Raw genomic sequence first — 12,301 nt, forward strand, 5'->3', positions numbered from 1 at the left:
GAACATAACTTTGGTATGTGTTCTATTCAAATTTAAAAGTGTGAACCTATAGTTTCATTTTTTGATTGGGGCAAGATTATGCTAATTTGATGGCCTTCCAGTCTTCCACAACCGCAGAAAGGTAAAAGTGGATGCCAACTCGAATGCGGATTCGGAAGAAACAATGGGGAACGTCTGTCCTTTCCGGAAAACGACGTCGAAATTGGAACCAAAAATGGTCCGTAGAGCAAGCAGGCTGAAGGCCATTTTTTGGAGCGCCAAACCGAAAAAACACCAAACGTCGCCTGAGAGATTCGAACTCTCGCGGGGAAACCCCACGTACTTAGCAGGCACGCGCCTTAACCACTCGGCCAAAGCGACGCCGTTGACGCTGGCGCACATCTTTCAACATATATAAATATAACTCAATTGTTGCTTCTGCCGTCCAATCTTTCAATGGAATTTTCCTTTAGAAAGTGTTTTCAGAAATTATTTAATAAACTAATTGTACACACTCATTAATTTTTAATTTAGTTAAATTACACATACACAAATATATATATTGAAATTATGGTCTACACATCTAATGTACCTAATAATCTCTCCGTAAAAATAACATTATTATGATAAAAAATATATTTTTTTATAGTCTGCTTTCTGAATTTATAGAAAAATAGCTATAATGTTTTGCATAACATGGGGTATTCCAATGTTTATTTCAATAATATTATCCAAAATATCACACACATCCTCATTAATAGGATATATATATAAATATAATACTTACATTAATAATCGTAATAACCTTTTGCCATATCTTTCAACTATACCATCACCATCACCATCACCACTACCACTGCCAACAATGCTAATTGAAACAAATAAACAATAATTGTTTAAATTTAATATCAATAATTTAAAAAATAAAATTACTTATTATAATTTCTAAATAGTATTAATAATTAAAATATTAAAAACTAATTATCATTATTGTTGTTGTTTGTTATTAGTTAATGAGAAGGGACAGTTGTGGCCATGAATGTAAATGAACAAATAAGGATTTTTTTGTCCCATGAAGTTGAATTCCTATGAGATTTAAACATCAATTTCTAAGAATTTTCAAAATTGACGTTCCTACATTATTGAGAATTATATAAGAAACCCAACCTAAATGTTTTCCTGGTGACTATCTTGATTTTAGTCTCATTTTAAGAATTCATAAAATAATTTTATAATTGTTGTTGTCAAAAACTGAATAATTGATGTGGATTGATCTTCGACCGTGACCACCTGTAAGAATTCAAATAGAAATGGTTTGGAGGACCCGTGATGTGTTCTAGGGGATCACTCTGATACCTAAATTAGGGACTATAGAAGGTTTAGATTGCAACAATAGAAAGAAGTACATGAGAATGAGATGCCTATCTCCTTTCGGAGTACCTTGTTTATAGCAGTGGGAGTGTGCCTCTATTAAATTTAGTATTTATGGGGCGCATTATGTTATTTGTAAGGGTTACAAAGTAATTAGGGGCATTTATGCTAGGGAATTATAGTGGTTTCGTAATTGTGACCCTTTATTAGGAGGCCTATTAATCTTAGTTATAGTAGTTCTCCTCTCCCCCCCCCCCCCTGGGGCGCCCATTTTACTCTCAAATAAGAGAAATTTAGTTCAAAAATTTGAGAGTATTTGGGTCACCTACAATTTTGGCTCAATTTAGGCAGGTGTGTTAGTTGTCTCAACATGGAGTTGTTTAAATGAACTTATTTCAGCACGAGTCTTTTTATTATTATTATATTTTATTAATGTGGCTCAACTTAAGCCATTTGGGAGGTTAGACTTGAACCGAGCCATTTTGAATAGTTTTGGCTCCATTTGGGTCATATATAAGTATTTGACTTATCAAGAGCTAATTTTAGGGAGAACAACTCAATTTAAGCTATGCTGACTTTCAAGTTGCCTTATAAGCAATGCTCATTAATTGGGTATGTTTTCGTGTCTCATGAGTGGTGCTCATTAGTTGTGTAACGACCCGAAAAAATTCGTTCAATTTCTCTGATACCACTTGTAATAACCTGAATATTTTATATTATAATAATCACTGAAACAGACAGCGGAAGACCTTAAATGCAAATTACCAGAGTACTAAACTATCTCAATATAACAAAATCAATCCCATTATCATAATAAATATGTGAACTCATTACAACATAAATAAAATAATATAATTCTAAACACGACCTTTCGATCCCACCCACGCTTCACTGCGCTACTCTGATCATTGTTATACTTCACATGGTATTTGAAAAATATTGGATAATCATGGGGCGAGACACCTCTCAGTAAGAAGAAATAGATTATTGTTAGTGTGTGGCAACATGAGTTCTGGTTTTGCATAAATATAACTTTTAAAAAATTGGCTTTAAATGATAATTTCATGTAAATCTATACTCATGCCTATACATCTGGAAAATACATACTTTGTCGTAATTAGTTTCTCTGTATACGTAAAGCATCTGATATATATATACACACAAAAAATTTCCCTTGATGGATAATCATATAATATCATGTAATAACCCCACATGATCGGGTTGTGCAGCCCGTAGGTGGGACTTAGCAATGGCTGACTTACCACGCTAAGCCAAACATAACGTGTCTGCAAGTACAATTAGCTACCCAGCCTGGTCCGGACTGCCAGAGGGGGGAATCTACTCTTCTCTAGGCAGAATCGACTATCGATACACCAACACTCTATCTGAGTAGTGTGGTGGCACTGACTGATCTGGCTAGTTACGATACCGTGCTCTGAATATAATTAGTCCATCAAGGTTCTTATACCATATAATACTGTCTATTCATATAATAAAACTGATACATGATTTCATAAAACATGTCTGAACACTATCATATCATAATTCTATTTGGATATTGTCATATCATTATTCTGTCTGAATACATCATATCTTGAATATTTCTAAATATTGTCATAGTATAAATCTGTCTGAAATATATCTTATCATAAATCTGTATAAAATCATACTTTGTCCTGTATCTTCATAAAATATTCTGACATGCTTATTTATATAGTAAATATAACTTTACCCATGTCACACAATTTGAGTGATAATTCATAATACAATAATTGTCTGGGAAAATATTTTTTTTTACTAAAAACTAAGGTATGATCAATTTCACCTATTTAATTTAATTCCATTATATTCCAAGAAAACCCGATATACTCAAATCCTTATAGTTTAATTTAATTCCAAATTATTCCCAAAAATCCAATTTAATAAAAACCCTGCAATTTAATTTAACTCAGGCATATTTTTAAAATAAAATCTGATCATAGATATACTTAATTTCACATACTCAATTTAAATTGGGTATATATTAAATAACATAAATCTAATTATATTCACATACTCAAATTTAATCAGGAAATATTTTTAAAATAAACCTGATATAATCTATTCTCCTTACCTTAATCTTAGAGTGTTGCCTACGATATCCAAACGACGAATCTACTCTTGTTAAAGTGTTCAAGAGCTGAGCTGGATCCAAGATATGATGTTTGTTTTTCGATTTGGTCGTGAAATAGCCGAGAAATCTTAGAGAGAGAGAGAGAAATAGAGAGAGACATGGCTAGGGGGTGGGGGATGAATTGGAATTGGTTTTCAATTTGAAATCCCTTTAGGATGCTTCAGGATTCATAATAATAATAATAATAATAATAATATTATTATTATTATTATTATTAGTATTATATTATATTATTTAATATTAATATATTATTATATTATATTATATTATATTATTAATAATTATTATTATAATTAATTAATTAATTAAATTTAATAATAATTTACTTAATTTTTATTTTTATTTTATTTTATTATTTTTATTTCTTTTAAAGATTATTCCACTAATCTTGTCGATATAATTTCGTCCTTAAAATTTGCTACATATAACTCCAAATAAAATCCATCGTTAACTCAACAAGTTTTGAGTTAATCTCGTAAACAACTCTATTAAAAACTAATAACTAACACGAACCGATGGATTGGACATCTTGGTCTAATACCCCTTACTTCAGCACCAACACTCAACATCTTTAATTCTCATTTTTAGTCTCCAAAGATCTAACATCGACATAACTTTTCACTCTCAACAGCTAATATATTCTGGATCCTTCTTTAAAAAAATGGTACCTACAAAATTTAGTAACCAAATTACAATATGGTTAGGATCCCAGTAACCACCCCTTCATCATCCACTAGCTCCAAAATAAAATTCCTTCTGAATAAAAGGTATTTAAGGCTTTTATCGTCTGAATACAGTTCAATTTTGTTTCCATATAAGTATGAACGCTATAATTTTAATGCAAACATAATAGCAGCTAATTCCAAGTCATGGGTCAGATAATTGCACTTGTAAGGCTTTAAGTGCATTTTTACTAGGCAACTCCTTGTCAACTTGATTAGTGACACAGACATTTTAGAAAAAATACCCTGCCAAACTCAGGAAGTTATAAATTTAAGGCACATTTTTAGGGGTTTCCCAACTCAATACAATGTCAACCTTAGAAGAATCAACAGATAACCATTCTTTGGTCATGACATGACCCAAAAATTTCGCACTAGTTGTCTAGAACTCACACTTCCCATTTAGCATATAATTCATGCTCCCATTCTAGAGACCTGGGAAATAATACCCATTTAATAATTAAGAGAGAGAAAATAGATGGAAGGAAAAGAGGGAAAAAGGATTTTTCCATAGGGGCTCAGCAAGGTCTCGTCGACGAACACAGAGCATTCGCTGACGAGTAACCTTCTTGAGAACGTTGACGAGGACACGTGTCTCATCGACGAAAAAATACCGAGAGGGTTTTATCAGATCCTGAAGTTCGTCGATGAAGGTTACGAGTTCGTCGACGAACTCCCTTCTTGAACTCATCGACGAGGTAACGTGTCTCATCGACGATGCAACATTCTATAAATATCCTAAACTCGAGATTCAACGAGAAATTTTCATGCAAAACTCTCTCTCTCTCTCTCTAGAATTCATCTCTTCCTCCTTCTCTCTACAATTTCGGCTTCGATTCTTGCCGGTTTGATGATCAGAAACCGTCTCGTTACTCCTAGGAAGATTCTTTACAATATTTCCGAATCAAAATTTTGATTTGGAGCATTTGGGCACCATCCTACATGCGTCGAGACAAAATATGCATGTGCCTCACCCTGATGAGTTTGAGGGTTACTAAGAAGAGTTTTGTGTAAGGCATCAATACTATCATCTAGAGTGGAAGAGAAAGGTGCAACAACTCAAAGCATCAAGAAAGAAGATGTTCAACATGTTAAAGAGGGAAGCTGAAGAAGAAGAAGTCCAACAAGGTTATATTTTTTTTAGCTAGAGGCATTAGCTACAGGACTAGAAAAATTATTGGGAAGAAGCTACCATAAAGAAGATGAAGTACAAGATGGCCAAAAGAAAGCTTCAAGATGAGGTGGATGAATTGATTGAATAGAACCAAAAGCTGAAGAGGCAGAAGCTAGAGGATTCGTGACCTTCAGGGACAACGCCAAAGGCAAGATCATTGGAGTAGGTAAGGTTGGTAAGGAACCTTCTCTAGTTATTGATAATGTATTACTTGTAGATGGATTAAAGCATAATCTATTGAGTATAAGTCAACTATGTGATAAGGGATATAGGATGTCATTTGAGTATGATAAATGCATAGTAGAAAACCTATTTGAAAAAAAAAATTTGTTTTCTGCTGAATACCATGAAAATGTTTATACTACTAGCTTTGATAACTTAGCCTCTCAACATGTAAAATGTTTTTCTGCCATAAATGAGGTTATTTGGCTTTGGCATAGGAGATTAGGACATGCTAGCATGAATTTATTATCAAAATTGGTTAAAAGTGAATTAGTTAAAGGTTTACCTAAGACATAATTTGTGAAAGATAAAATATGCGATGCATATCAACTAGGTAAACAAACTAAATCCAGTTTTAAGAAGAAGAAAGTCATCTCCACCACCAGGCCACTTCAGATGTTGCACTTAGATTTATTTGGTCCTAATCAAGTTCAGAGTCTAGGAGGGAGATCATATGCCTTTGTAATTTTTGATGATTATTTTAGATTCACATGGTTTTAAAATCTGGCACATAAAGATGAAGTATGTGAAGGTTTACTAAATTGTGTAGGAAAATTCAGAATGAAAAGGGATATACAATAACGCACATCTGAAGTGATAGGGGCAGAAAATTTAAAAATTAGGATATGGAAAACTTCTGTGATTCAAATGGCATATCTTATAATTTTTCTGCACCTAGGACCCCATAATAGAACGGTGTAGTTTAGAGAAAGAATATGTTTTTACAAGATATGGGTAGAACAATGTTTAATGAACATAACTTACCTAAATAGTTCTTGGCTGAAGCACTGAGTACTTTTTGCTATGTAATGAACATAGTACTAATTAGGCTCACTCTAAAAAAAAACCCTTTATGAATTGTGGAATGACCATAGACCTAATTTTTCATACTTCCACATCTTTCGGTGTAAATGCTTTGTGCTTAGAGATAAAGATAACCTAGGCAAATTTGACGCAAAATCTGATGAGGGTATATTTCTAGGTTATGCCATAGATAGTAAAGCCTACAGGGGGTTTAATAAGAGAACCTTAACTATTATAGAGTCCATTCATGTAGTGTTTGATGAGTCAAATCCCTTCTCTAAAAAGGCTAATGAGGATGATCTTGAAATAAGAAATGGATTAGATAAGTTATCCAAAAAAAATAATGAAGATAAGAGCACTGAAATTAAAGAAACATCTGTTGAGGATAATCAAATAGAGAGTGAGATACAAGAATTACTTAGAGAGTGGGAATTTGTGAAGAGTCACCCCAGAGATCAAATCATATGTGAACCATATTGAGGTGTAACTACCCGATCATCCCTTAAAAACTTGTGTAGCCACTTGCATTCTTGTCTCATGAGGAGTCTAGGAATGTGAATGAGGCAATTGAGGATGAATCATGGGTAATGTCCATTGAGGAAGAGCTTAACCAATTTGAGAGGAACAAAATCTGGACCTTGGTTCCTAGACATGATGATCATATGATTATTGGAACTAAATGGGTCTATAGAAACAAGAAAGATGAAAATGAGATAGTGATTAAAATAAAGCCAGATTAGTTTCCCAAGGTTACAACCAGGAAGAGGGGATAGACTTTTGAGGAGACCTATGCTCCAGTAGCTAGGATGGAAGCCATTTGAATGTTATTAGCATATGCTACTTTTAAGAACTTCAAATTATATCAAATAGATGTTAAAAACACATTTTTAAATGCCTACATCAATGAGGAAGTACATGTGGAACAACCTCAAGGATTCAAAAATCACAAATTCCCAAATCATATGTATAGACTATCTAAAGCCTTATATGGATTAAAGCAAGCTTCTAGTGCTTGGTATGAAAGGTTAAGTGGTTTTCTGCTAGATAATAAGCTTACTATACACAACACTTTTCATAAAGTCTAAAAATTATAATATGCTCCTAGTGCAAATATATGTAGATGACATCATATTTGGAGCAATAAATGAAGAGTGGTGTAATGAGTTTGCCAAATGCATGCAAAATGAATTCGAGATGAGCATGATGGGTGAACTTACATTCTTCCTACGACTTCAGATCAAATAGGCTAAACATGAGACTTTTGTATGTCAATCAAAATATTTTAGAGACTTGCTCAAGAAATTTAGTATGGAAGGCTCCAAAATTCTAGGAACACCTATGAACACCCACCAAATTAGATAAAGATGAGCAAGGCATACCGATAGATGTTAAGCTTTACTGAGGTATGATTGGTAGCCTATTGTATTTTACTACGAGCATGCTTGATATTATGCTTAGCGTGTGCATGTGTGTGAGATTTTGCACCTAAAGAGTCTCATTTATTAGCAGTCAAGAGGATACTTAGATACCTTATCGGGATTATTGACTTAGGATCATGGTACCCTAAGTATTCCTCATTTGAGATTGTCAGCTATTCCGATGCAGACTTTACTGGTAGCAAAGTTGATTGGAAGAGCACGAGTGGCACTTGTCATTATCTAGGACAATCTCTAGTTTCTTGTTTTTCCAAGATACAGAACTCAGTTGCACTGTCCACAGTTGAGGCTAAATATATAGCAATTAAGAGTTGTTGTGCTCAAACGCTTTATATGAACAACTTATGGATTATGGATTGCACTATGACACTGTTCCCATAAATTGCGATAATACTAGTGCAATAAATATCTCAAAGAACCCTATATCATACTCACAAATTAAGCACATAGAAATTAGACATCACTTTATTCGTGACCATGTGCAAAAGAGGGATGTAGAACTTGAATTTATGTGCACTGATGAACAGTGGGCCAATATATTCACGAAACCTCTTTAGGAGGACAAATTTATACAAATTCAACGTGAATTAGGCTTACTGCACACTAGGGAAGTTGCCTAGATATACTTGGGTGATCATTTCACAAATTAGGCCTATCCCTTAATAATGAATGGAGTGCATAACTGAGGGGGAGCATCTTGTCTTAGCAAATACTACGGCTCTAAAATTGCATTTACTTTCCATTCTGTTCTTATTGCTTAATTCTATAAAATGGATTATTATTATCTATTATTTTGAACTCTTATTGACTATATTGATTATAAATATTGGATTGCATGCTTGTATAGAACGTCATTTGCCAAGCTATTGCAGAATTTGTGTATGCATGCTGATAGTTAACTAGGTACTCCATGATGATTGTCATACTGTTTTGTGCACAATATTGCCATATCTTTCAAAATAGTCATTAGTAAAGGCTTCTCAAAGCTAAGGGAGTACTTAAACGCATATATATATAGCCCTTTTGTTGATGACAAAAGGGGGAGAAGTAAGCAAAATTGGGATTTAAGTGAGAAAACTTAGGGGAGATATATCCGAGCTTGATTATCAAACCTAAATGTATATTGTTTTGTAAATGTCTTCTTTCCTGGATATGCTTGAATTGTACTGGGAATTTTAAATTATGCATATTCTTAGGGAGGGTCTTTCCAAGTTGGACCCACTTTTGCTCTTGTATTTGTCATTATCAAAAAGGGGGAGATTTTTTATTTTATGAGTCCTATCTTGTTTTGATAATGACAAATCCAAACTATCTCACCTATTCATCTAGTGCTTGAATAGAAATTTCTTTTAGAAGACACATAGAGTCGAGGTACAATGGAAGTTATAAGGAATTGAAAGCTCACATCACCTGTCTTGCGGCATGACAAAGTGAAGAGCAAAGAATGAAGAAATTTTATTTTGAATTGTAATGCATTAAGTTTGGTCTGTAATATTACATATTTTGCATGATGTGATTGTATGCTCCACATAGGCTGACCTTAGGGAACCAAAATTTTTTTGGAAAAACTTTTCATAAAATGCCACACTCATACACAAAAGATTTGAAAAGTTTTAAAGTAAAAAACAGGGCCAAAATCATATTTTATCTAAACCCAGTCAACCAACTCTTATATGTTCTATAAGCCCCAGTCGACCAACTTTACATTTAGGCTTGAAATCAAAGTTTTCAAAGCACTAGTTGATCGACCTGCTCTTTTGACCCAATTCATAAAGCCCCAGCTGACTAGCCCAATTTATTCTTGGAACAGCCGGTCGACTAGCCTCTTGGTCTGACAAACTGGATCTTGAGCCCCAGCCGACTATTTCTCGGTGATTTGAAAATCGCCTATGGCCCGTCGACCGGCGCTTTGCCTAGTTGATCAGACCTCTCAGGAATTCAGAAATCACCTAAGGACAGTTGACTAGCACCTTCACCAGTCGATCGGTCCTCTTGGGTTGGGCATGTTTTAAGCCGAAAAAGGTCATTAATTTTCAATTAAACAAATTTAATAGTGCCCAATTGGTCCCTTAACGGTCATTTTTTGAAGAAGTCTATAAATAACCCGCTCAAAACTCATTTGTCAACTTTTGATTATCTTGAAAATTCTCTCAAATATTTTGTGCTTTATTTCTCTCATCCTTACACTTACAAGTAAGCATTTGAATCTCTCTCTTATTCTTTTGAAAAATCTATTATGAAAGAGGGCTTTGATTCACTTTCTTCATTTGCAAATTTATTGCTCTTGAAGATTGTTGAAGATTCATTCTTGTGGGCATTCATCATCTCATCCAAAAAGCATTTACTCTCACTCAAGCTTTTATTTTTGAAAATCATTTTTGAGAGTATGCTTTGAGTTTCTCCCATTTATTTTGTTGATAAACATTCTTGGGGAAGTTTCTTTTATAACTTGTGAATCTTTGTGCATCTCCATTGCAAAATTCAAAAGCTCACATATTCTTTATTGCAAAAATCATTTTGAGCAAAAACCCTAGCTTCCCTTGAACAAATTTTTGAATATCATTTTTAGAAGAAATCACTTGGGGTTTTTAAATATCTTTGAAAACAAATATTCCATATTTCATTTTTGAAATCAAAGATCATATACTTATATCTTCTCTCATATATTTCATATATATACATTTGAGAGAAAAACCATACAAACTCTTTTGAGCATAAATCCTATCATACAAGAGTGAATATAGAACTTCATTATATACATTAGGTTTTTTTTTAGAAGCATCTTGTCATGCACAAATATTTATTTTATATCATTTGTATCCATGTGGTTCGAGTAGTGAACTGTGTTCCCGGCATGGGGTATCGCCTGAGGAGGAGGTGCTCTATCTTGTAAGGAGCAGTTGTAATGGTTTGGTTCTGCTCGGTTAAGGGAGTTAGGGGGACTCCACCCTATAAGGAGAAGTTGTAAATGGCGCTGCTCTACTTGGTTAAGTGAGTAAGGTAGTGAATCCTGGGTTGCCTTGAGGCGAGGACGTAGGCACGGTTTACCGAACCTCGTAAAAACCTTGCGTTATTCTTTCCCTATACTCATTACATTTTAGTATTTGCATGTTTACATTTACTTGTTGAGATTACTGTATTTACCTTTAAATACTGATTTGTGATTGATTGAGAAATACTGGAATTTTCATACTCGTTTAAATTATTTGGCCGTTCATATATTTGCTAGATTCGTAATTAATTAGAAAGACCTTAAGTTGTGTAATACTGGCTGTGAGTTCAAAAAAGAACATACTTGACCTACGAATATTTAAAATATCCAATTCACCCCTCTCTTGGAATTACGTCATTCCTCACATCATTTATAAAGAGTCAAATGGCTCAATCTATACTATTGTAGCCTAGGCAACTTCTACCCAAATCAAGGGGGAGTGCAGTCTCCCTATCCCACTAGCATTAAAAATCTAGCAGACTTTGGGTAGGGATACAAGCTATACCTTGTTTGTGTAGTTCCTCTTGTGATCTCCCCCTAAATTCTGAGCTAAGTTAGTTTCCTCTTTTTCCTATATATCTTATTGTTCTTGTATGTTTGTGTTTTTCGACTTGTTATCGTTGTAACAAGTTTTGTTATGGTTAGAGGCCATTTGGTTTACAGAGTGTGTCATAGTCCATATTTTGCCTTGGCTAATGCTTGTAGAGAATTTTTGTCTAATTAAGGAATGAGTGGTTATACTACAACATACTTATAGTGAAGGAAACAAGGCGACTCATTGGTTGTTGTCTAACTATATATGTTCTTGTGTTAAGAAAAAGAAACACAAGTCTTGTCTACCATCCTTTAGCTTGAAGGGGTTTCTTCATTAGGATCTTATGGGTGTTGTTCTCCTTGTGTGTATTTAGTAACACAAACGAGTCGATTTGAGCCAAATTTTGCCATGCTTAAACTTGTTTATTAAATTTTGGACAAGATCAAAATCAAGTCGAGTTTTGACTAACATCAAAAAACTTGTTTAAACTTTTTTATTATAAAAATGAACGAGTTCACGAGTCATCATCAAGCTAATCTATCGACATGCTCACAAACAATTTTGTTCTTTTGGAATCTCTCACTTTGAGAGGTTAGAGGCTCATATGCTTTGACTTAGCAAAAAAAAAGTGCAAAAGAGCACCTATTATAATACTACCTTTTTTTTGGCTGCCTTCAAACTGGCCTACTAGCCTTGGGCAATGACATTGTTACTAAATTTAAGTTAAGAAGTTTGTACTATATAAAGATGATGTCCGAACAAACATTACTTTTAAGCCACTACAATCTATCAATCCCAATTTAACTTTATTAAATTGGCTCATAAATCAGTGTAATCTAAGCCTATTGAAGGAAGTCAAATTAAGCCTACAATTGAGGTTGCTTAGGAGCGAG

General features: G+C 33.8%; 1 non-coding gene across 1 annotated transcript; it reads right to left on the reverse strand.

The window, feature by feature from the left end:
- Positions 1-278: 278 nt before the first annotated feature.
- TRNAS-GCU (transfer RNA serine (anticodon GCU)) lies at positions 279-360 on the reverse strand. Its single transcript has one exon. It is a non-coding gene; the product is annotated as a tRNA-Ser (tRNA).
- Positions 361-12,301: the final 11,941 nt, after the last annotated feature.

This window comes from Malania oleifera, chromosome 3, assembly GCF_029873635.1.
Source record: "Malania oleifera isolate guangnan ecotype guangnan chromosome 3, ASM2987363v1, whole genome shotgun sequence".
NCBI classification, from domain to species: domain Eukaryota; kingdom Viridiplantae; phylum Streptophyta; class Magnoliopsida; order Santalales; family Ximeniaceae; genus Malania; species Malania oleifera.